Source organism: Staurois parvus, unplaced genomic scaffold, assembly GCF_062004578.1.
Source record: "Staurois parvus isolate SC_StPar_1 unplaced genomic scaffold, SC_StPar_1.0 ptg000010l, whole genome shotgun sequence".
Lineage (NCBI taxonomy): Eukaryota > Metazoa > Chordata > Amphibia > Anura > Ranidae > Staurois > Staurois parvus.
This window is the reverse complement of record NW_028317806.1, coordinates 2,419,240-2,444,522: the sequence shown is the minus strand read 5'-3', so window position 1 is coordinate 2,444,522 and position 25,283 is coordinate 2,419,240.

Below are 25,283 nucleotides of genomic sequence, written 5' to 3'. Positions count from 1 at the left end.
TTGATTGCTAGAAGCTCCCGGTCCCCAATATCGTAATTCCTTTCTGCGGAAGTCAATTTTCTAGAGAAAAAGGCCACTGGGTGCCACTCTTTAATGCCCTTCCTCTGCGACAAAATCGCCCCCACTGCGTTTTCAGACGCATCCACCTCCAGGATATAGGGCATAGATGAGTCAGGATGGCTCAGGATAGGGGCCTCAGTGAATAACCTCTTTAAAGTGGTAAACGCTTCCTGCGCTTCTGGTGTCCACTGGAAACAGACCCCCTGTCTGGTTAACTGAGTAATCGGGGAAACTAAGCCTGAAAAGTTCTTAATGAACTTTCTATAGAAGTTTGCGAAGCCTATGAACCGTTGGACCGCCTTCTTGTCAGTGGGTATGGGCCAATCTAAGATAGCTGACACCTTTTGGGGATCCATGGCTATACCTGTAGTGGAAATGGTCAGACCCAAAAAGGAAATGCTATGCTGCTCAAAGCAGCACTTGTCTGCCTTAGCATATAGACCGTGTTGGCGGAGTCGTTCCAAAACGTACCTCACATGCCCCCTATGGACCTCTAAGGATGGGGAAAAGATCAAGATGTCGTCTAGGTATACGACAACAAAGATGTCCAGATAGTCCCTAAATACGTCATTAATGAAGTGTTGGAAAGTGGCGGGCGCGTTGCATAGGCCGAAGGGCATGACCAAGTATTCAAAATGCTCGAATCTAGTACGGAATGCTGTTTTCCATTCATCCCCCTCTCTGATGCGGACTAGATTGTATGCTCCCCTCAGGTCCAGTTTAGTAAAGATAGAAGCTGACTTTAATCTCTGAAAGAGCTCAGGGACTAGAGGTAGCGGGTAACGATTCTTGACAGTTACTTTGTTCAGGTCTCGGTAGTCTACACAGGGTCGTAGGGATTTGTCTTTTTTTTCCACAAAAAAGATACCAGCCCCAGCTGGTGAAGTGGAGGGCCGAATGAACCCCTTGCGGAGACTTACGTCAATATACTCCTTTAGAACCCCTAATTCTTGTTCAGTTAACGGAAATATCCGCCCAAAAGGTATCTCCGAGCCTGGGAGCAAATCAATCGGGCAGTCATATATTCGGTGCGGGGGCAGGACCTCTGCCCCCCGCTTACTGAATACATCTAAATAACTATGGTAGGCTAAAGGAATGGCTTGAGCCAATTCTGCCTCCATATCCAGACAGAGCAAAGCCTGCGGTGCCGGAGACGCACTAGGGAGGCAATGCTGCTGGCAATAGGATGACGTGAAGTGAACTGATCCAGACTTCCAATTAATCTGCGGGTCATGGGCTTGTAACCAAGGGAGGCCCAAGATCACCGGGAACAGGGGGGATGCGATGGCATCCAGGCGGAGAAGCTCCTGGTGATGGTTGGCCACTGTAGTAAAAATAGGTGGAGTTTCACGGTCCACTACCCCTGACCTAATTTGGGACCCGTCAGCTAAGAATATATTTAACCCTGTCTCCTTTGACTGTAAAGGAATCTGCTGCTGAGCTGCGAAATCCAGATCTATGAAGCAACTACATGCTCCAGAGTCTATAATTGCGGTAGTTACCACAGTTCTCCCTGGCAGCTGCAGGGAGATAGATACTGCTAGATAACTGGTGTTGTTCCTATCCTTAAGAGTAACTGTGGAAAATATCGCAGGAAACCTCCTCCTCTTGGCAGGGCAGGTATGTACTATATGGCCCGCCTCCCCACAATAAAAACAAAGCCGGTTTACCTGACGCCTCTGGCGCTCCTCAGACGTTAGTGGAGACCGAACCCCTCCTGCTGACCTGAGATTTGACGTATCCGTGAATTCCTGGTTCCAATTGACCCGTGGAGACTTGGTCTGGACTGGAAGTCGCCTGGCTGATCTCTGCTCTTGGCTGGACCTTTCCCTCCTACGTTCCCGCAACCGGCGGTCAATCTGGATAGATAAGGTTATTAGGCCCTCAAGAGTTTCGGGCATGTCAACTCGGGCCAGCTCATCCTTCAGTGGTTCGGTTAACCCCATGCAAAATTGGTGAGACAGGGCCGCCTCATTCCATTTGGTGTCACCACCCCAACGCCTGAATTCGGCGGCGTATTCCTCCACTGCCCGATTACCTTGCCTTAGGGTACGTAGGGACATTTCTGCCGTCGCGGCAGTATCTGGGTCGTCATATAAGAGCGCCATTGCTTTAAAAAATGCTGTTACTGTACCTAACTGAGGGTCTCGGTTCTCTAGCAGTCGGTGGGCCCAGGCTTGGGGTTCCTCTTGTAATAAAGAAATAATGAACCCGACCCTTATGGTTTCTGATGAGAACGTTCGAGGCTGGAGGTCGAAGTATAACTGGCAGGAAATACGAAACCTCCTGAATCTACCTCGATCCCCGAAAAAATGTTCCGGTAAGGGAACTCGGGGCTCCAGTGCAGATGTCAGAACTAGTGTCTCCCCAGGGCGCTCTTTAGCCTGCCCGGTAGGGGTGGCTAAGGTCTGCATACGGTCACCTAATTCTGTATAGCCCTCCTGGAGGAGCCTAACCCCCTCTGTGAGGGTGGCAATGTGTTGGCACAGATCATCCAGGGGGAAAGTTCCCCTTCCAGACTCAGTCATGGCCGCAAGGTACTGTCAGGCTCTGCCCAACGGGATCTCTAGTGGTCCACGGCACGGGGTTTCCCAGGACGCGGAGTCTAAGTCCCAGTTTGCCTTTTCACCAGAGCCGCTGATGGTGGGGATGGACTTGGTGCAAGACTGGAACCAGGTCGCGTCCCTGGGCACCCCCGGCGGTGGCAGAGGGGTCCCGCTGAGGGTATGTGCCCGGGATGAGTCTGCTGTGAAGGGGATGACAGACCCTGATCCGAGCGGGATGGATGGGATGACAGATCCCGATCCGAGCGGGATGGATGGGATGACAGATCCCGATCAGAGCGGGATGGATGGACGACTGCTAGGAGTGAGCGGGGTCAGACTAGCCGGGTCGGTATCGTGCGGGCAGCGTGGTACAGAGGGAGCAAGCGGAGAATGGTCGGGGTCACAAGCCAGGTTCAGCAGGTAGCGGGCAGCGTGGTACAGAGGGTCAGGCAGAGGGATGGTCAGGAACGAGCCGGGGTCAGAGCAGGAGAGGGTCAGCGTAATCAGAACAGGCAGAGTTTGGCAACAAGGAAACGTACTAGCAGGAACACAGGAACAGGAACAAGACCTTGCGGCACTTTGGAAATGCACAGGGCAGATTTAAATAGGGCGCCCTGAGTTTCCATTGGTGCGGCCGCGATTGCTACTGCGCATGTGCGGCCGCCGCCGCGATCTCTGTATTCGCCGGCCAGGAAGAGTCGGCGATCTGCACATGCGCGCGACGCTGAGCGGCCGGGATCCCTGACAAAAGTATTAAGTGAAAGATATAGATGGGGTGATAGACCAGGAAAATACTTCATGAGAGCCCTGAATAAAAAGAAAAACAGGAATTATATAGAAAAGATAAAAAGCCCTAAGGGGGAGTTGGTCCACTCAACTAAAGAAATTATTAAAGTATTCACGGAGTACTATAGAAAGTTGTATAACATCAGCCACCAAGGTTCACCAAAAGAAACTAGAGAAGGTAGTAAGGAAAAAAGAATGATATATTTAAAAAATGCGGGATTGCCAAAGCTCAGTGAAACACAACTGAACTCCTTGGATGCAGAAATTTCCCAGGAAGAAATAGAAGTAGCTTTAAGAAGTACAGGGGGAGGGAAAAGCCCAGACCCGGATGGTTATACTGTTAAGTACTATAAAAAATTTTGTGAAGTTCTGTTACCAAAGTTAAAGAAATATATGAATGACTTGGGAGGTGGGATGGAGGTGAGGAGGGAATCCCTTCAGGCCCATGTCGTTCTCATTCACAAGGAGGGAAAATATCCTTCTCAGTGCTCTAGCTACAGACCAATTTCATTGCTGAACACTGATACCAAGTTGTACGCAAAGGTCCTAGCAAACAGGCTGAAAGATCTAATGCCCAAATGGATCCATGGAGACCAGGTGGGCTTTGTCCCGGGGAGAGAGGGTAGAGACAATGGGTTGAGAACTTTGATGCTTATCCAGAAAAGTAGAAAAGGGAAAGCCCCGGTGGTGCTCCTGTCAATTGATGCCGAAAAGGCGTTTGATAGAGTGGACTGGGGCTTTATGATGGACAACTTGGAAGTGTTGGGGATTGGAGAGAGAATGCGTGAGTGGATAGGTAAATTATATAAGGAGCCCACCGCAATCATCACGGTAAATGGGGAGAGGTCGGAATCCATTGGGATGTCCAATGGAACAAGACAAGGATGTCCATTGTCCCCCTTGCTGTATGTTTTGACATTGGAACCCCTGTTATCAATAATAAGGAATTGTGGAGCAATAAAGGGAATACAGACAGAAAACATAGAACATAAAGTAGCGGCCTTTGCGGACGACCTACTGTTTTATGTAGGCAACCCCCGAATAACACTACCAAGTATAATGAAGATCCTGAAGGAATATGGTGAACTATCAAATCTAAAAATTAACCCAACAAAAACAGAGATTCTGAACATTAATATACCAAAGAGCGAAAAAGAAAAGCTACAAAAAGAATTCCCCTTTATCTGGAGAGAAAAAGATATAAAATACCTAGGAATAAAACTTGCCACCTCATATAAACAACTGTATAGATTAAACTATATTTCTCTGATAAATGAGACTAAGGACGAACTAAAAAGATTAGAAGGAGGAAACCCATCATGGTTAGGACGTATAAACCTAATTAAAATGGTAATTATACCTAAAATACTCTATAGATTTTAAATGATCCCAATCAAACTCCCAGAGGTTTTTTTTAAGATAATGAGAAGAATGTTAACAAGATATATATGGAGGAATAAAAAAACCAAGAATATCATATGAAACACTAAGTAGGACTAAAGAGAAAGGGGGGATGGGACTACCTGATGTCAAGAGATATTACAAAGCAGTAATTTTAGCAAGAATTTATGATTGGACTTTTAACTACAGTCAGGTCCATAAATATTGGGACATCGACACAATTCTAACATTTTTGGCTCTATACACCACCACAATGGATTTGAAATGAAACGAACAAGATGTGCTTTAACTGCAGACTGTCAGCTTTAATTTGAGGGTATTTACATCCAAATCAGGTGAATGGTGTAGGAATTACAACAGTTTGCATATGTGCCTCCCACTTGGTAAGGGACCAAAAGTAATGGGACAGAATAATAATCATAAATCAAAATTTTACTTTTTAATACTTGGTTGCAAATCCTTTGCAGTCAATTACAGCCTGAAGTCTGGAATGCATAGACATCACCAGATGCTGGGTTTCATCCCTGGTGATGCTCTGCCAGGCCTCTACTGCAACTGTCTTCAGTTCCTGCTTGTTCTTGGGGCATTTTCCCTTCAGTTTTGTCTTCAGCAAGTGAAATGCATGCTCAATCGGATTCAGGTCAGGTGATTGACTTGGCCATTGCATAACATTCCACTTCTTTCCCTTAAAAAACTCTTTGGTTGCTTTTGCAGTATGCTTTGGGTCATTGTCCATCTGCACTGTGAAGCGGCGTCCAATGAGTTCTGAAGCATTTGGCTGAATATGAGCAGATAATATTGTCCGAAACACTTCAGAATTCATCCTGCTGCTTTTGTTAGCAGTCACACCATCAATAAATACAAGAGAACCAGTTCCATTGGCAGCCATACATGCCCACACCATGACACTACCACCACTATGCTTCACTGATGAGGTGGTATGCTTAGGATCATGAGCAGTTCCTTTCCTTCTCCATACTCTTCTCTTCCCATCACTCTGGTACAAGTTTATCTTGGTCTCATCTGTCCATAGGATGTTGTTCCAGAACTGTGAAGGGTTTTTTAGATGTCGTTTGGCAAACTCTAATCTGGCCTTCCTGTTTTTGAGGCTCACCAATGGTTTACATCTTGTGGTGAACCCTCTGTATTCAGTCTGGTGAAGTCTTCTCTTGATTGTTGACTTTGACACACATACACCTACCTCCTGGAGAGTGTTCTTGATCTGGCCAACTGTTGTGAAGGGTGTTTTCTTCACCAGGGAAAGAATTCTTTGGTCATCCACCACAGTTGTTTTCTGTGGTCTTCCAGGTCTTTTGGTGTTGCTGAGCTCACCGGTGCGTTCCTTCTTTTTAGGAATGTTCCAAACAGTTGTTTTGGCCACACCTAATGTTTTTGCTGTCTCTCTAATGGGTTTGTTTTGTTTTTTCAGCCTAATGATGGCTTGCTTCACTGATAGTGACAGCTCTTTGGATCTCATCTTGAGAGTTGACAGCAACAGATTCCAAATGCATATAGCACACTTGAAATGAACTCTGGACCTTTTATCTGCTCATTGTAATTGGGATAATGAGGGAATAACATACACCTGGCCATAGAACAGCTGAGAAGCCAATTGTCCCATTACTTTTGGTCCCTTACCAAGTGGGAGGCACATATGCAAACTGTTGTAATTCCTACACCGTTCACCTGATTTGGATGTAAATACCCTCAAATTAAAGCTGACAGTCTGCAGTTAAAGCACATCTTGTTCATTTCATTTCAAATCCATTGTGGTGGTGTATAGAGCCAAAAATGTTAGAATTGTGTCGATGTCCCAATATTTATGGACCTGACTGTATAAGGGGAAAAGTTGGGTAAAAATAGAAAATGAACTGAGTGGAATTAAATTAAGTAAAATGATATGGGTTCCAGCACATTATAGAAGAATTAAAGAAAGCACAAGCACTTACACTTTAAATGTTTTAAGGATATGGGATAATTTACATAAACACATGAAATGGGAATTCAACTCTATATTAATGCCTCTGGCAAACACGGAGTTCTTCCCTCCAGGAAAAGAAGAGATATCAGGGAGATGGTTTAAAAAGGAAGATATCCAATTGAGAGATGTATTGGTAGAGGGGGAATTGAGAACATTTAAAGAAATAAAAGAGAGGGGAGGAGATATGTTTATTAAAATAGATGAGTGGAAATATCATCAATTAAAATGTTTTATTGGAACTCTCCCAAAACCCTTGAGATTAAAAAAGGAGTGGAATATGTTAGAAAGGCTATTAGAAACACGTCGAGATGGGAAACACGGTGTCACATAAATGTATAGAATACTCACAGAATTAGACACAGATACAAAGTTAATTTTTATAACAAATTGGGAAAGAGACATGGAGGTGGAGATAGATGAAGATCAACAGAATAAGATATTTAGATTAGTTCACGAGAGTGTTAGTATGAGAGACGTTGAGATTAATTATAAGTGTTTGACACGATGGCATATTACACCGAGCACTGAGCACAGGATGAGGGGGGAGAATTCAAAAATGTGTTGGAGAGGATGTGGGGAGGAGGGCACGGTGTTTCATATTTGGTGGCAATGTCCAAAAATTCAGGTTTTCTGGAAGACAATAGTCAAATTAATAGAAATAATAACTGGAAATGACATAGGATTAGACCCAACCATGTGTCTCCTACATAATGTTGAGACAACAGTAAATAAATACAAAGAATCAGGAGTATGGTACTACTTAAGTGCTGCAAAAGGGTTGATTCCCAAGTTTTGGTGGAAGACAGAGGTGCCGACAGAGGAGGATTGGATCAACAGGGTAATCCAGATTAGTAGAATGGAAAAATCTTATTATATTCAGGAAGACAGGTTGAAATTATACTATTCGCGATGGGAAAAATGGGAAAAATCAGGATTGAAAGAGAAATATAGAAAACTCTAAACCAGGAAGTTATTTAAAGTTATTGGGCCTTGAGAGATTGGAGATCTTGCAGAGGGGAGGGAGGGGGGAAGGGGGGGAAAAGGTGGGTTGGGAGTAGAGATGAGCGAAGTATTCAAAAATTCGATTCGACTGATTCGGCGAATTCGTAGAAAAAATTCGATTCGAGTCGAATATATTCGCTGTGAATTTAACTTAAAAAAGGGTGTTTCTAGGCTTCAGAGAGACTTAATATTAGTGCTGAACACTGTACCTTTAATTTAAATGCCCTTGGAGTCTGCTGGGGAAGAGAAATAATACTGTCAGGCAGTATGACATGCAGATGAGTGCCGTCGATCTTAGAATCACCGCACACTTCACTCATTTGGCCAGTCACGGGGCCAAAACCAGAGTGTGGAGCCACAGTGTGGCGGTGGAGGCAGCAGCAATGGGAGGCCATGCAGCACCCTATGACAAAAATGGAAACCACCAGCAGTGTGAGGAGACCTGAAAGTGGCACATGGCAGAGTGTGGCGATAGAGACAGCAGCAATGGGAGGCCGTACAGGGACCCATGACACACTCTGGACCTGGCAGCAGCATGAGGAGGCGGTACAGGGGCCCATGGCAGATTACGGGCCTGGCAGCAGCATGAGGAGTCGGTAGGGGGGCCCATGGCAGATTACAGGCCTGGCAGCAGCAATGGGAGGCCGTACAGGGACCCATGACACAATCTGGACCTGGCAGCAGCATGGGGAGGCGGTACAGGGGCCCATGACAGATTACGGGCCTGGCAGCAGCATTTGGAGTCGGTACGGGGGCCCATGACACACTCTGGACCTGGCAGCAGCATGAGGAGGCGGTACAGGGGCGCATGACAGATTACAAGCCTGGCAGCAGCAACTTGGACAGGAGGACGTTCAGTTTCTGCACCGTCTGGTGCGTGCTCGCAAACTGTTGTCTCTTGGAAACGGATTCCAAGAAAGACTGCTGACGGAATCCGTGAAGAGGAGTAGCAGGAGAAGGAGCATCTGAACGAGCGGAATATGCCAACAAGCGACAACAGGGGCCCATGACAGATTACGGGCCTGGCAGCAGCATGAGGAGTCGGTACGGGGGCCCATGGCAGATTAGGGGCCTGGCAGCAGCTATGGGAGGCCCGTAATCTGCCAGCACCCTATGACAAAAAATGGAACCCACCAGCAGTGTGAGGAGACCTGAAAGTGGCACATGGCAGAGTGTGGCGATGGAGACAGCAGCAATGGGAGGCCGTACAGGGACCCATGACACACTCTGGACCTGGCAGCAGCATGAGGAGGCGGTATAGGGGCCCATGGCAGATTAGGGGCCTGGCAGCAGCTATGGGAGGCCCGTAATCTGCCAGCACCCTATGACAAAAAATGGAATACACCAGCAGTGTGAGGAGACCTGAAAGTGGCACATGGCAGAGTGTGGCGATGGAGACAGCAGCAATGGGAGGCCGTACAGGGACCCATGAGAGACTCTGGACTTGGCAGCAGCATGAGGAGGCGGTATAGGGGCCCATGGCAGATTAGGGGCCTGGCAGCAGCTATGGGAGGCCCGTAATCTGCCAGCACCCTATGACAAAAAATGGAACACACCAGCAGTGTGAGGAGACCTGAAAGTGGCACATGTTTGGGGCATGATTCATGGCGGATTTAGTCAGTTGTGTCAGGAACTGGTGGTTTGAAATCCAGACTAATCCACGCCTGATTCATTTTCACAAACGTCAGTCTCTCCACACTTTGGGTGGACAGTCGTGTCCTCCGCGGAGTTGCAATACCTCCTGCCGCACTAAACACGCGCTCCGATGCCACGCTACTGGCCGGGCATGACAGCCTTTCAAGGGCAAATTCAGCTAGTTGGGGCCAAAGGTCAAGTTTCGTTGCCCAGTAGTCAAGGGGATTGTCTACCTCGGTTGGCAGGGTGCTGTCCAAGTAGGCCTAAGCCTGTTGTTTGAGGTCCTGCTCCAGGTCCACCTGATGCTGCTGCTGCTGCTGCGGCTGGTTAGTAGTTTCCTCACTGCGCTGGTGAAGAAAGCTACTCATCATCGACTGCAGACTGAGGCAGCCGCTGCTGGTGGAGCTGCCACTGCTCCTACCACCCCACCCCTCCCCTGCTGCCATGGCAGCGGAACGCGAGCGCACAGGGCCCACAGTGTCTGAGGATGGACGTTGGCGCACAAAGGCAGAGACCAACTGACTACATAGGTGGTTTTTATAGTACGTTATTTTGGCCTCCCTCTCAGCAGGTGTGAAAAAGGCCACCATTTTGGAACGGTAGCGAGGGTCCAACAAGGTGGACAGCCAAAAGTCATCCCTCTGTCTGATGGTTATTATTCGGCTGTCGCTACGCAAGCAACCGAGCATGCTATGGGCCATTTGTGCCAAGGAATGCGAGGGACTCCCTGCCTCCATCTCCACAGCATACTGCCACGGTGCGTCTGGGTCCTCTGTCTCCTCCTCCTCCTCCTCTACCAGATGCTCCTGCTCCTCCACTCCTGTCCGCTGAGTGGAAAAACCACCCATTTCACTCAATAATTCCTGAGCACAAATGTCCTCCTCTACCTCCTCCTCTTCTTCCTGTCCTGCCCCCACAGGGGTCATGTGGCGTTGAGATCTGTGCGCCACGTCTACCGCACCCTGACCAGCCATTGTTAACAGCATTTGTTCAAGGACGTGCAACAGAGGAATGACGTCGTTCATCCCATAGTCCTGCCGACTCACGAATAGCGTGGCCTCCTCAAAGGGCCTGAGCAAGCGGCAGGTGTCACGCATGAGCTGCCAATGGCTGACATCTAAGTTACACAGGGGAGTACCTTTATCCGCTTGTAACATCAGGAAATCGGTGATGGCCTTTCGCTGTTCGTAAAGGCGGTCTAACATGTGTAGGGTTGAATTCCACCTTGTTGCAACGTCGCAGATCAGGCGATGCTGTGGAATTCCGTTCTGCCGCTGCAGCTCAAGGAGGGTGTGCTTTGCGGTGTAGGAATGGCTGAAATGCATGCAAAGTTTACGTGACATTTTAAGGATGTCTTGCAGTGGGATGGTGGATTTTAAGAACCGCTTGACAACCAGATTGAACACGTGAGCCATGCATGGCGCATGGCACAACCTTCCTTGACGCAGAGCAGACACCATGTTCTTTCCGTTGTCGGTCAACATGGTTCCGATTTTCAGTTTGCGCGGAGACAGCCATCTGTCGATTTCTCTGTTCATTACACTCAGAAGTTCCTCCCCTGTGTGACTACGTTCGCCAAGGCATACCAGGTGCAGAACAGCGTGACACCGTTGCGCCCTGCACATGTGATATGCCGGTCGGGTAATGGGACTTGGCACGGGGGTGGCGGCTGAGGACACGGCGGAAGAAGAGGTGGTAGAGGCGGACATCTTTGCCGGACCAAGGACGTGCAAACGTGGAGGCAAAAGCGGCGTGACCTGTCCAAGTTGCTGGTGCGGCTGTGACGGCACCACGTTCACCCAGTGGGCCGTAAATGACATGTACTGTCCCTGACCGTAGTTACAGCTCCACACGTCGGCGCTGCCGTGCACTTTGGCAGAGACCGACATGCTCAAAGACTGGCCCACCATGTCTTCTACATGTGAATGCAGGGCTGGCACTGCCTTTTTGGCGAAGAAATGACGGCTTGGCACTCTCCACCGCGGCGCGGCACAAGCCATCATTTCTCTGAAAGGTGCTGAGTCCACCACTTGGAAAGGGAGGGACTGCAGCACCAGCAACTTGGACAGGAGGACGTTCAGCTTTTGCACCGTCGGGTGCGTGCTCGCAAACTGTTGTCTCTTGGAAACGGATTCCAAGAAAGACTGCTGACGGAATCCGTGAAGAGGAGTAGCAGGAGAAGGAGCATCTGAACGAGCGGAAGATGCCAACGAGCGACAACTCCCCTCAGCAGAGGTGTTGGAGCCTTGACTGGCTGATGGAGGGCGATTGACGTCGGGTGACGGAGCAAGTAACGGAGCGGGTGATGGAGCGGGGGCTGGGGCGGGCAGAACCGCCGTATCTTTATCACGGTTTTCCCAGGCCACCAAATGGCGACGCTGCATATGCTGCCGCAACGCTGTAGTCCCAACATGGGCCCCCTGGCCACGCTTGACTTTCTGGCCACATAGTCGACATACGGCTACGTTTACTTCCTCGGGCGGCTTGACGAAAAATTGCCACACCGCCGAGTAGGAAACTTTGCCCCCGATACTCCTCACTGGCTGACTGCTGCTTCCTCCGTGCACACCGGCACCACTACTGGCCGTGGTGGTAGGCTGCAGTGGAGCTGGTGCTCTACTCCGTGGCCGTTTGGCTCCACTGACACTGCTGCGACCCTGCTGCTGTCTCCTGGGCAACCCACCGACTGTTTTGCTCGCTGCCAAGCTGCCACCCTCTTCTCCTGATGATGCGGAAGAAATTGCCTGATGACGACGAGGCTGCCAAGTGCGATCAACCTCCTCATCATCAAGTAGGGTCTCCGCCTCACTACTAGCCCCCTCGGCTGCGTCTGGGTCAGGAGACAGACCTGTCTCTAGACCGGCTACCGAGCCACTCTCCTCGCCACTACTTCTTCGCCTGGCTGCTGAAAAGGCGGATGTCTCCCCCCGTTCCTGACCGCCCTCTGTTAGCTCTTCCTCACTGTACAGTGGGGCTGAGCCCACAGCATGCGATACTTCGCTTGGTGAGGGAACACCAAAGGACAGGGGCAGGTAGAGGACACGTGATTTCAGTGGGCTAGGTCCCGGGCCATGCCAACTAACGGTTGTGTCTGACGTACCCACCGACCGTTGGCTGTAGGTGTCAGAGGTGACCTGGGAAGAGGAAGACGACCGAGCCAACCAATCGATGACGGCAGGGTTGTCGGTGGAGAAACGACCGCTGGATGACACCGGGAGCACTGGCCTCTGGCTGCGAATAGTGCTGCCTCGACCCCTTCCTCTGCTGCCACGTCTGCTCGCTCCTAAAACATTGCCTCCTCTGCCACTCCTCTGCATGTTGTCTGACATACTCTTTAATTAAACGATTATGTGTCCCTGAGTAACAATTCTGTGTCCCTGAGTAACAATTCTGTGTCTGTGCGAGTAACAATTCTGTGGCCCTAAGTAACAGTTCTGTGGCCCTCAGTAACAATTCTGTGTCCCTGATTAACGTTTCTGTGGCCCCAAGTAACAGTTCTGTGGCCCTCAGTAACAATTCTGTGTCTGTGCGAGTAACAATTCTGTGTCTGTGCGAGAAACAATTCTGTGGCCCTAAGTAAAGTTTCTGTGGCCCTAAGTAACAATTCTCTGGCACTCAGTAACAATTCTGTCTGTCCCTGAGTAACAATTCTCTGGCACTCAGTAACAATTCTGTCTGTCCCTGAGTAAAAATTCTGTGGCCCTAAGTAAAGTTTCTGAGGCCCTGAGTAACAATTATCTGGCACTCCGTAACAATTCTGTCTGTCCCTGAGTAACAATTCTCTGGCACTCAGTAACAATTCTGTCTGTCCCTGAGTAAAAATTCTCTGGCCCTAAGTAAAGTTTCTGTGGCCCTGAGTAACAATTCTCTGGCACTCCGTAACAATTCTGTCTGTCCCTGAGTAAGAATTCTCTGGCACTCAGTAACAATTCTGTCTGTCCCTGAGTAAAAATTCTGTGGCCCTAATTAAAGTTTCTGTGGCCCTAAGTAACAATTCTCTGGCACTCAGTAACAATTCTGTCTGTCCCTGAGTAACAATTCTCTGGCACTCGGTAACAATTCTGTCTGTCCCTGAGTAACAATTCTCTGGCACTCAGTAACAATTCTGTCTGTCCCTGAGTAAAAATTCTGTGGCCCTAATTAAAGTTTCTGTGGCCCTAAGTAACAATTCTCTGGCACTCAGTAACAATTCTGTCTGTCCCTGAGTAACAATTCTCTGGCACTCCGTAACAATTCTGTCTGTCCCTGAGTAACAATTCTCTGGCACTCAGTAACAATTCTGTCTGTCCCTGAGTAAAAATTCTGTGGCCCTAAGTAAAGTTTCTGTGGCCCTGAGTAACAATTCTCTGGCACTCCGTAACAATTCTGTCTGTCCCTGAGTAACAATTCTCTGGCACTCCGTAACAATTCTGTCTGTCCCTGAGTAAAAATTCTGTGGCCCTAATTAAAGTTTCTGTGGCCCTAAGTAACAATTCTCTGGCACTCAGTAACAATTCTGTCTGTCCCTGAGTAACAATTCTCTGGCACTCGGTAACAATTCTGTCTGTCCCTGAGTAACAATTCTCTGGCACTCAGTAACAATTCTGTCTGTCCCTGAGTAAAAATTCTGTGGCCCTAATTAAAGTTTCTGTGGCCCTAAGTAACAATTCTCTGGCACTCAGTAACAATTCTGTCTGTCCCTGAGTAACAATTCTCTGGCACTCCGTAACAATTCTGTCTGTCCCTGAGTAACAATTCTCTGGCACTCAGTAACAATTCTGTCTGTCCCTGAGTAAAAATTCTGTGGCCCTAATTAAAGTTTCTGTGGCCCTAAGTAACAATTCTCTGGCACTCAGTAACAATTCTGTCTGTCCCTGAGTAACAATTCTCTGGCACTCAGTAACAATTCTGTCTGTCCCTGAGTAAAAATTCTGTGGCCCTAAGTAAAGTTTCTGGGGCCCTGAGTAACAATTATCTGGCACTCAGTAACAATTCTGTCTGTCCCTGAGTAACAATTCTCTGGCACTCAGTAACAATTCTGTCTGTCCCTGAGTAACAATTCTCTGGCACTCAGTAACAATTCTGTCTGTCCCTGAGTAAAAATTCTGTGGCCCTAAGTAAAGTTTCTGTGGCCCTGAGTAACAATTCTCTGGCACTCCGTAACAATTCTGTCTGTCCCTGAGTAACAATTCTCTGGCACTCAGTAACAATTCTGTCTGTCCCTGAGTAAAAATTCTGTGGCCCTAATTAAAGTTTCTGTGGCCCTAAGTAACAATTCTCTGGCACTCAGTAACAATTCTGTCTGTCCCTGAGTAACAATTCTCTGGCACTCCGTAACAATTCTGTCTGTCCCTGACTAACAATTCTCTGGCACTCCGTAACAATTCTGTCTGTCCCTGAGTAAAAATTCTGTGGCCCTAATTAAAGTTTCTGTGGCCCTAAGTAACAATTCTCTGGCACTCAGTAACAATTCTGTCTGTCCCTGAGTAACAATTCTCTGGCACTCAGTAACAATTCTGTCTGTCCCTGAGTAAAAATTCTGTGGCCCTAAGTAAAGTTTCTGGGGCCCTGAGTAACAATTATCTGGCACTCAGTAACAATTCTGTCTGTCCCTGAGTAACAATTCTCTGGCACTCAGTAACAATTCTGTCTGTCCCTGAGTAACAATTCTCTGGCACTCAGTAACAATTCTGTCTGTCCCTGAGTAAAAATTCTGTGGCCCTAAGTAAAGTTTCTGTGGCCCTGAGTAACAATTCTCTGGCACTCCGTAACAATTCTGTCTGTCCCTGAGTAACAATTCTCTGGCACTCAGTAACAATTCTGTCTGTCCCTGAGTAAAAATTCTGTGGCCCTAATTAAAGTTTCTGTGGCCCTAAGTAACAATTCTCTGGCACTCAGTAACAATTCTGTCTGTCCCTGAGTAACAATTCTCTGGCACTCGGTAACAATTCTGTCTGTCCCTGAGTAACAATTCTCTGGCACTCAGTAACAATTCTGTCTGTCCCTGAGTAAAAATTCTGTGGCCCTAATTAAAGTTTCTGGGGCCCTAAGTAACAATTCTCTGGCACTCAGTAACAATTCTCTCTGTCCCTGAGTAACAATTCTCTGGCACTCAGTAACAATTCTGTCTGTCCCTGAGTAAAAATTCTGTGGCCCTAATTAAAGTTTCTGTGGCCCTAAGTAACAATTCTCTGGCACTCAGTAACAATTCTGTCTGTCCCTGAGTAACAATTCTCTGGCACTCGGTAACAATTCTGTCTGTCCCTGAGTAACAATTCTCTGGCACTCAGTAACAATTCTGTTTGTCCCTGAGTAAAAATTCTGTGGCCCTAATTAAAGTTTCTGTGGCCCTAAGTAACAATTCTCTGGCACTCATTAACAATTCTGTCTGTCCCTGAGTAACAATTCTCTGGCACTCGGTAACAATTCTGTCTGTCCCTGAGTAACAATTCTCTGGCACTCAGTAACAATTCTGTCTGTCCCTGAGTAAAAATTCTGTGGCCCTAATTAAAGTTTCTGTGGCCCTAAGTAACAATTCTCTGGCACTCAGTAACAATTCTGTCTGTCCCTGAGTAACAATTCTCTGGCACTCCGTAACAATTCTGTCTGTCCCTGAGTAACAATTCTCTGGCACTCCGTAACAATTCTGTCTGTCCCTGAGTATGAATTCTGTGGCCCTAACTAGCGTTTCTTTGTCCCTAAGTAACAGTTCTGTGGCCCTCAGTAACAGTTCTGTGTCTGTGCGAGTAACAATTCTGTGTCTGTGCGAGTAACAATTCTGTGGCCCTAAGTAACAGTTCTGTGGCCTTCAGTAACAATTCTGTGTCTGTGCGAGTAACAATTCTGTGTCTGTGCGAGTAACAATTCTGTGGCCCTAAGTAAAGTTTCTGTGGCCCTAAGTAACAATTCTCTGGCACTCAGTAACAATTCTGTCTGTCCCTGAGTAACAATTCTCTGGCACTCAGTAACAATTCTGTCTGTCCCTGAGTAAAAATTCTGTGGCCCTAAGTAAAGTTTCTGTGGCCCTGAGTAACAATTCTCTGGCACTCAGTAACAATTCTGTCTGTCCCTGAGTAACAATTCTCTGGCACTGAGTAACAATTCTGTCTGTCCCTGAGTAAAAATTCTGTGGCCCTAATTAAAGTTTCTGTGGCCCTAAGTAACAATTCTCTGGCACTCAGTAACAATTCTGTCTGTCCCTGAGTAACAATTCTCTGGCACTCAGTAACAATTCTGTCTGTCCCTGAGTAACAATTCTGTGGCCCTAATAACGTTTCTGTGGCCCTAAGTAACAATTCTCTGGCACTGAGTAACAATTCTGTCTGTCCCTGATTATGAATTCTGTGGCCCTAACTAGCGTTTCTTTGTCCCTAAATAACGATTCTGTGGCCCTCATTAACAAGTCTGTGTCCCTGAGTAATGGTTCTCTGTCCCTAAGTAACTTTTCTCTGTCCCCAATTATCGTTTCTGTGGCCCTAACTCTGTCCCTGTCCCTAGTACAGAGCGGTCTGCCTCTGTTCAATAACTGCAGGCAAATGAAGAATTCCAAAATGGCCGCTATTTATAGCTCGACCATTACACAGTGCTGGCTGGCTGGCTGCTGATAGGCTGATGCGATCACATGTAGTTGAGGCATGCATTATGGGTCAGCGCGCCTTGTCTGCGCGCCTTCCCAGACATCGCCGCTCCGTCGCCGCACATGTCAGCCGCCATTTTCTGAAAAATTTCGATTCGCGCGTCCGAATTAGGCTATTTTTCGGATTCGGCACGAATCAAAATTTTTCAGATATTCGACTCGAATTCCACTTCGGATACTTCGATTCGCTCATCTCTAGTTGGGAGGGAAGGGAAAGAAAAGAGGTCAATAGAAGGGACAAAGTAGAAATGTATGGATTATTTATATGTATTGTGTCTCTTTTTATGGAACGTTTGTAATAACATGAAAAATTAATAAATATTTAAATTAAAAAAAAAAAAAAAAAAAAAAAAAAAGAACCAAGAATGAGTGATCAAAGCCATTAGGGATAAAATGCTCAATCCAAGGAGTCCAGATAAATTTAAAGGCTAGCTCCACCTTTTACACCATGTTACAGCCAGTGTAACATGTAGGGGCTCATTTGCAGTTGAGCTGCATTTTTAATCCCCCCAAACACTCTTACTCTGCAAAGGCAGCGGACAAGGGTGTTCCCATGCAGTGGCTGTAATGATTTTCTTTGCAGCCACGGCAGGACTTAAACCTGCTCTTACATTTGGCAGGCACTACAGCTCCCTGAGCGCAACCTATTCAAGTGAATGGGCCCACACTACAAATACCTTGCAACCTCATGCAACCGCCCTGCAACTAGGCTTTTATGGGGTTAAAACAGGCAGTGAGGAGGTTTCATATTGCCCCCTCACCGCCTTTTCACGCCTCTTAAAAAACGATCTGACCGTGGACTGATTTCTAGAGGTAGTCCTTCCCGGATATGTAAATGAGCCCTAACATAATTGCACTGTTCAGGTGCATTAATGCAAGCATATAGATGCGCTTTATGCCTTGCAGTATATTTATTTTAAATTGGCTAATGCACATTTCCGGCAGTGCACCACGCCGCACGTCCAGCAAGGTGTGTTGAGTTGCCATCTGGAATAAATGGTATTGCAGTGTAAGCGAGTAACGTGAGTTGCAACATGTGACCACAACGCAGTAATAAATTGAGCCTATAGGCAATTGTATGCTTTTGATTTGTATTTACGTTCTTAGGCTATATTCTTGGCAGATCAGATGTGTTATGGCCACTATATGGCGCTGAGTATCATAGGAAACAAAGTATGATCTTTGACTCAATCTATTGGCCATAATGTGTCATTTTCCCCATTGGCAATGTTCTTTTTAAATGAACAACATTCTATCTACAGAGAATATAGCCTAAAAGCATTTGATTTTACCACAATTGCACAGAACAAGTTTTCATGTAGTTTTGCTGGACAAACTGCTATGCAATTTATTTAGAGAATACACCTCTAGGTGTGCTGAAACTTCTAACAGTGCCACAGACAGAAAAAAAATAGCTTTTCATTAGTGCACCAGGGAAAGGCTAGAACCCCCGTCACATCTGAATTTGATCTCTGGATAGGACTGAAAAACGAAAATAAGATCTAATTTTTCCCTACTCTGGATTAGCACACACTACAAAGTATATCCATAGGCAGGGGCGGACTGACAACTCATGGGGCCCCCGGGCAATTGGGGATCATGGGGCCCCTGTGTCCTTGCCCACACTCAAAACATACCCAAAAAAGCCTATAAAAAGGTACCAGGGGCATTTTATGGGGCCCCCTACTGAGCCTGGGCCCTTGGGCAGTGCCCAAGTGCTCGAATGGTCAGTCTGCCCCTGTCCATAGGCAAAATGTTTCTTTTTGGTTTAGGATAGCGTAGCAAAGGTTAAAACATGTTCCACTTTTCTGCCTTTTTTTGTATTATTAGGGAGCTTTCCTTTCACTTCTAGTCAATTTCTAAATGACACAACAGGAAGTAAGATCTCATCAGAACAGGTGTTCCCACTGGAAGATTTCCAAAATTTAGAGTTGTCACTGGAACAGGAGGTGAGGAAATTCTCATCGCTCTCTGTCCTAGTGACAATGCCTGCCAGGACATATAGAGAATCTATATGTCTATCTTCCCTGGCTGAGGTTCAAACCCTTCTGTACTTTAACCAAATTTATTGATACACTTTAAATACTTGTTTCATGCAACTAGATAACAACTTGATACCTAATCAATAGTGAATTAACATGTAACATAACATTATCATAAGATAAAATAGCAACTGACAAAGTAAGAAGGTTTAATCTTAAACTGCATAGAGGATTCTTTACTGTCAGAGTGGTAAGGATGGGGGACTCCTTCCACAGTTGGTAATGTCAGGGGGAAGTGTTGATTATCTAAAAAAAAAAAACAGTTAGAATGGCATCTTAGGGACCGCAATATACAGAGATACACCATATTGCCAAAAGTATTGGGACACCCCTCCAAATAATTGGATTCAGGTGTTCAAATCACCTCCATGGCCACAGGTGTATAAAGCACCTAGGCATGCAGACTGCTTCTACAAACATTTGTGAAAGAATGGGTTGCTCTCAGGAGCTCAGTGAATTCAAATGTGGTACCATAATAAGTTACCACCTGTGTAATAAGTCCATCCATGAAATTTCCTTGCTACTAAATATTCCACAGTCAACTGTTAGTGGGATTATAACAAAGTGGAAGCAACTGGGAACAACAGCAACTCAGCCACCAAGTGGTAGGCCAGGTAATATGACAGAGCGGGGTCAAGGCATGCTGAAGTGCACAGTGCGCAGAAGTCACCAACTGTCTGCATTCGATAGCGAAAGACCTCTAAACTTCATGTGGCCTTCAGATTTACACAACAAAGCGTCAAATGCAGTGGTGTAAAGCACGCCACCACTGGTACCTTTTTATAGGCTTTTTTGGGTATGCTTTGAGTGTGGGCAAGGACACAGGGGCCCCATGATCCCCAATTGCCCGGGGGCCCCATGAGTTGTCAGTCCGCCCCTGCCTATGGATATACTTTGTAGTGTGTGCTAATCCAGAGTAGGGAAGAATTAGATCTTATTTTCGTTTTTCAGTCCTATCCAGAGATCAAATTCAGATGTGACGGGGGTTCTAGCCTTTCCCTGGTGCACTAATGAAAAGCTATTTTTTTTCTGTCTGTGGCACTGTTAGAAATGTCAGCACACCTAGAGGTGTATTCTCTAAATAAATTGCATAGCAGTTTGTCCTGCAAAACTACATGAAAACTTGTTCTGTGCAATTGTGGTAAAATCAAATGCTTTTAGGCTATATTCTCTGTAGATAGAATGTTGTTCATTTAAAAAGAACATTGCCAATAGGGAAAATGACACATTATGGCCAATAGATTGAGGCAAAGATCATACTTTGTTTCCTATGATACTCAGCGCCATCTGGTGGCCATAACAAATCTGATCTGCCAAGAATATAGCCTAAGAATACAAATCAAAAGCACACAATTGCCTATAGGCTCAATTTATTACTGCGTTGTGGTCACATGTTGCAACTCACGTTACTCGCTTACACTGCAATACCATTTATTCCAGATGGCAACTCAACACACCTTGCTAGACGTGCGGCGTGGTGCACTGCCGGAAATGTGCATTAGCCAATTTAAAATAAATATACTGCAAGGCATAAAGCGCATCTATATGCTTGCATTAATGCACCTGAACAGTGCAACTATGTTAGGGCTCATTTACATATCCGGGAAGGACTACCTCTAGAAATCAGTCCACGGTCAGATCGTTTTTTAAGAGGCGTGAAAAGGCGGTGAGGGGGCAATATGAAACCTCCTCGCTGCCTGTTTTAACCCCATAAAAGCCTAGTTGCAGGGTGGTTGCATGAGGTTGCAAGGCATTTGTAGTGTGGGCCCATTCACTTGAATAGGTTGCGCTCAGGGAGCTGTAGTGCCTGCCAAATGTAAGAGCAGGTTTAAATCCTGCCGTGGCTGCAAAGAAAATCATTACAGCCACTGCATGGGAACACCCTTGTCCGCTGCCTTTGCAGATTAAGAGTGTTTGGGGGGAATTAAAAATGCAGCTCAACTGCATGTTTTTATGGCCCTCTAACCACAGGAGCAAATGAGCCCCTACATGTTACACTGGCTGTAACATGGTGTAAAAGGTGGAGCTAGCCTTTAAATTTATCTGGACTCCTTGGATTGAGCATTTTATCCCTAATGGCTTTGATCACTCATTCTTGGTTCTCTGACATACTCAACCATCACCCAAAAGGGGAAGTTCTGCTTTAAAGTGTTACTAAACCCACAACCGTAAAATCAGTTTTTATATGCAGTAAAGCATACTTGTTATACTCACTGTGGAACCTAAGGGGTTAATCTGCATTTTGTAAAAAGGCTGTTTGATCCAGTCTTCTCTGATCCTCCCCTTCTTCCAGTGACCTCCTCTTATCTCCTGATAAGACATACCGTGTGGAGTCATTCTGCACGTGCTCAGTTTGGTGTGTATTGCTAGAGAGTTTTTTTTTTTCTTGGGAGAGTGCATGTGATCAGCACAGGGCCAATCAGCACTGTCCAGACAGAGGTCAGGGGTCCTGCATCCTCCTAAAGCAGAAAGACAACTCCCCCTACAAGCTCTAACATGTGTTCTGCTGGACACAGATAGAAGTCACAAGACTGCTCTAACTGCTGATGAGAAAAGGTATTTAGCAGGTTATATTTACTAAAATAATTGCATTTCCGTGTCCTGTGTATTGTGGGAGACCAGATGTAGTGAATGCAGGGTCCTGGGTTTAGTAAGATTTTAAGGCTTTATCCCCCGCTCCCTCTTAAGAATTGGCACCTTTGGGGAGTGGGTCCCCGAATTTGACAGGTACCCGCTACCACTTCCGCTGTGATCATGCATGCGCAGTGGGCACCTGGCTGTGAAGCTGGATGCCCACACTGAAGATGCCTGCGTCAGGGTGAGACTGAGGACAGCTGGTGAAAGCGGCTGTTGTGGCTAGAGCTCCACTTTAAGTGCCCCACATATGTGGTTGAAAATAATGGCCTAGATGCATCACCAGTTACCCCCTCCCTTTTCTTGGACTCCCCGAATCACTTTCTTTTCTTTCCCTCTTGGTCCTCTTTCTCCTCCTCTGCTTTTCTGTTTTTCTTCTCTATATATTTCTCCAATGATCCCTGATCCACACATCTATTCACAACTCATCTGAGGCCACAGAGGCTTTTTGGACCCAAACCCCACATTCCATTCTCCAAGCACCATTTATTTATCATTCTAAAGGTCTACGCCCCTCTTTCTCTCATGTAGTGGAGACCTGTTCTCTGGAGTGACGAATCACGCATATTTGTCTGGCAATCCAATGGACATGTCTGGGTTTGGTGGTTGCCAGGAGAACAGTACTTGCCTGACTGCATTATGCCAAGTGTAAAGTTTGGTGGAATTATGGTGTGGGGTTTTTTTTTCGGGGGTTGGGCTTGGCCCCCTAGTTCCAGTGAAGGGAGCACTTAAGATGTCAGCATACCAAGACATTTTGAACAATTTCATGCTCCCAACTTTGTGGAAACAGTTTGGGGATGGCCCTTTCCTGTTCCAACATGACTGCACACCAATGTATAAAGAAAGGTCCATAAAGACATGAATGAGCGATGGGGTGGAGAAACTTGATTGGCCTGCACCTCAGCCCAAGAGTCCTGACCTCAACCCAATAGAACACCTTTGGGATGAATTAGAGCGGAGACTGCAAGCCAGGCCTTCTCGTCCGACATCAGTGCCTGACCTCACAAATACACTTCTGGAAGAATGGTCAAACATTCCCATAGACACCCTCCTAAACCTTGTGGACAGCCTTTCCAGAAGAGTTGAAGCTGTTATAGCTGCAAAGGGTGGGCCAACTCAATATTGAACCCTACAGACTAAGACTGGGATGCCATTAAAGTTCATGTGCGTGTAAAGGCAGGCCGACCAATACTGTGGCAATATAGTGTATGGGAAATGTACTATGCAAAATAACTATGCAACTATGTAAAATACCAAGTAAGAGACAATGTGTGATTTATAGATTTGTGTTGTATATTTATCCCATTGTGAGGTACATATAAAGTCCCCGTTTTTCAGAGCGAGATAGTTCAACATTTATTCCTAGGTGTGCTCTTGCTCTTATGATTGCTCTTTTGTTTCTGCTTTAACTATGTAAAGTAACTCCATCTAAGGGCCCATTCACACTGTTCAGGACTGTTATGTGAGTACATTTACACGTGATATGCCCCTTTATTTTGAATGGGCTGATGCACAAAAAGGTGCAAATACCATTTTCGATGGTGCACCACAGCACTTGTGCCTCAGCAGGGTATATTGGGGTGCCATGCAGAATAAATGGAACTGTATTGTTCCAATGCAAATAATGTGTATTGCCAAGCGTCACCCTAACGCCGTTGCCCTTAGTGAATTGCGCCTTATGCCAGTCATGTGTGCTTTCGAAATATATTTATTTCACCGCTTAGTGACCTTTAACATCTTGACATTACAGTTCCATAGTTCAAAACATTACTTTATAGAATGGAAAATGATTCATTTAATGTTCCATACTATAACCATGAACATATGACTGGGCCTGCAGTGACGTCAGTCACGATACTGTGTTATTTTCTTGTTACGCGGCGTGTTCAAAGACTTGTAATTTATAGAGCATGTAAATGGGTTTCATTCTTATGAGCAGTATCTGGTGGAGATATGCTGCTCCAGACCTGAGGTCCATATGGAAGCAGGCGGCATTTAAAAACTGCTGACAATGTCCACTGAAGAGCTTGATCATTATCAGAGAGAATAAAAATATAATATATTGCAACTTACTAGTCCTTAGATGAGGTGGTTGCATTACTTTTTCTTTTTCAGGCATTTTTGCTTTATTTCATCTGATGATCCTGCCAGTAACACAAAAAGGGGTCTATTTATTAAAAACAAGTCTATTTAGTAAAAAAAAGTGAATGTCTCAATCGCTTGCACAGCTGTCACAGATAACCCCTGTAATTTGCTATGTTTATTTCCTATGATCATCAGCTCCATCTAGTGGTCACAACAATTGGGGTGTTTAAGGAAAATACTACAATATGGCCACTAGATGTAGCTAACAAACATAGAAAGTAAATATGTTAGACAAATTACAGGGAATATTTGTTATGGCTGTGAGTATGATTAAGATATTTGCAGAGAAAAATTTTAAATAAATAGGTTGAAGGTTAGTTTAGACTTGTAATGGTAGTGGTGGTGGGGGCATTAAAAATGCATGGCTGAGCTGTGTTTTTACAGCCCTCCAACCGCCTGCCCTTAAAGTGATTCTAAAGGCACAATATTTATTTTTAAAACAATGCCAAACATGTCATATTATGGTTTTGCACAGAGCAGCCCCGTTTCTCCTCTTCTCAGGTTCCCCACTAGCACTCATGGCTTCTCCCCCCCTGCCGCGTGCTCCCATAGCAAGCCACTTGCTTCAGGGGCACTCATACATGCTCGCTCCCAAGCCAGCTCTGTGTGTCCATTGGCACACAGAGCATGGCTCAGTGCCGCTCCCTCTCTCTCCTCATTGGCTGTGATTGACAAGAGCAGGAACCAATGGCTCCTACTGCTGTCTCTCTGTTTAATGAGAAAAGAGCCGCATTGGATCGAGGCCAGACTCAGATAAGTGCATACAGAAAGTTTTTCACCTTAAGTTTTTCTGCATTAAGGTAAAAAAAAAACCCTTCTGCGTTTAGAACCACTTTAAGTTGCAATAGCCGAGGATGGGGGTTCACATGCATCACTATGGCAAAAATGATCTGACATGTTGTGCAACTCATCCAGGCGAGGCAAATGCCTGATGCAATGCACAAGGTTATGGCATGTTTGTAAGGCAATTATGGGGTTAAAACAGGTGGTGAGGAAGCAGCACATCTGAATGTGGATCACTTTTCAGAGGAGCATAGGTTTAGATGCAGGTATAGACCTAGCCTTAGTGTGTTAGAACTACAAAACCTCCCCCTCTTCTCAGCTCCATTACATAATAGGGATGAGTGTGTTCTGTAGTCCTCTGAGATAAATGCTGATAACATTGTTCGAAACTTTAGATCAGCACTGTCAATTCACTACAAGAAGTTAGAGTCTTATTAGATTTCTGGCAGGATCAACTTTTTTTTCACTTGCCCAGCATATATAACAAAACACTTTCAAATGTATATTTACCAGAAGAGGGGAAGTATGAGAAGTTCATTACTAGGAATTACTTACACAACTCCTACATGACATAACTGACATATGACAGGAACTGAGTTACAATATTTTGCTTGTGTGAAGGTTAAAAATAAAATGAAAAAAAAAAAAAAAAA